Source organism: Oryza sativa, chromosome 8 (assembly GCF_034140825.1).
Source record: "Oryza sativa Japonica Group chromosome 8, ASM3414082v1".
In the NCBI taxonomy this organism is placed as follows: domain Eukaryota; kingdom Viridiplantae; phylum Streptophyta; class Magnoliopsida; order Poales; family Poaceae; genus Oryza; species Oryza sativa.
This window is the reverse complement of record NC_089042.1, coordinates 2,884,215-2,885,375: the sequence shown is the minus strand read 5'-3', so window position 1 is coordinate 2,885,375 and position 1,161 is coordinate 2,884,215. Positions and strand designations below refer to the sequence as shown.

General features: G+C 35.1%; 1 long non-coding RNA gene across 1 annotated transcript; it reads right to left on the bottom strand.

Annotated features, from left to right (window-relative positions):
• Window positions 1-269: 269 nt before the first annotated feature.
• On the bottom strand, window positions 270-889 carry LOC136351353 (uncharacterized). The gene is made up of 3 exons (XR_010734376.1): window positions 820-889; window positions 627-725; window positions 270-547 (listed from the first exon to the last, which is right to left on the bottom strand). It is a non-coding gene; the product is annotated as an uncharacterized lncRNA (long non-coding RNA).
• Window positions 890-1,161: the final 272 nt, after the last annotated feature.

The window sequence follows — 1,161 nt, the reverse complement described above, 5'->3', positions numbered from 1 at the left end:
AGTCCCGGTTGGTGTTACCAACCAGGACTAAAGATCGATCTGACCTTTTTTTTTTGCATGGCCCTGTTGCTGCATGGTTTATATATATATATATATAAACCATGCATATATATGTTTCAATACATATATATGCATACATATATATATATATATATGTATATATATATATATATATTATATTATATTATATGTATATACATGCATAATATATATGTATTTATACATATATGTTATGCAAATGCATATGTATATAGATATATATATGACCAAAATATATTTACATTATAGAAAATGTGTACACATGCATATAGAAACATATGTAGTCATGTATTAATTACAATCCATTATATGTCCTAGCTAGCTACGATTTCGACGTAGTAGTACTCGCTGCTAGCTCAGAAGCTAAGGACCGGTGAATTGTGTTTCCGTCGTAGTAGAATTCACCCTTGGGATCAAGGATTTCTTCGTTGATGAATCCCATGAGTTGTTCTTGAACCGCCGCGATAAATTCCTTGTGTGTGGTCAGGTTATCCCTCATGCGAATAAACTATATGAATGTATGAAATTGATTAGTAATTAAACAAGAAATCGCTACGTAATGAAATTTTGAATTTATTTGTACGTACATCGAGCTCTCTTGTGGTGATGATTTGGTCTGCAAGGCAGTGGCAATACTCGCACACGTAATAGCCGCACAAGTTAGTTCCCTGCTTTTGCTTTGCGCACTACAAATAAATGACAAACAACGAGAGATCTAATTAATATACACTTGTATGTATTTGAATCGGAGAAATATAAATGCAGAGGATGTGTACTCACAGGAAATTTGAACTTCCGCCTAAGTCTTTCTCTCCATTTGCCGCAGACCAAATGACGGAACCGATACCAAGCCCTACATGGAGTTTAAAGCTATGATTCGTAGTAGCAATTAACATAACAAGATTTTCTTAATTAACAAAGGAACTTATGACGGTACCTGTCTATAAGTTCGAAAACCTTGTCAAACATAGACTCTTTTTTATCCATTGAGTCATATACGTTGACGGTGCAGGCCTCCAGGTCGAAGAGTAAAAGCACCCAGTGGAATCTGCAATGTGCGTGGGATGCATTACATATGAAACACTTAGCAAGTTCGTACGGGAATGAAATTTGGTATGTAGG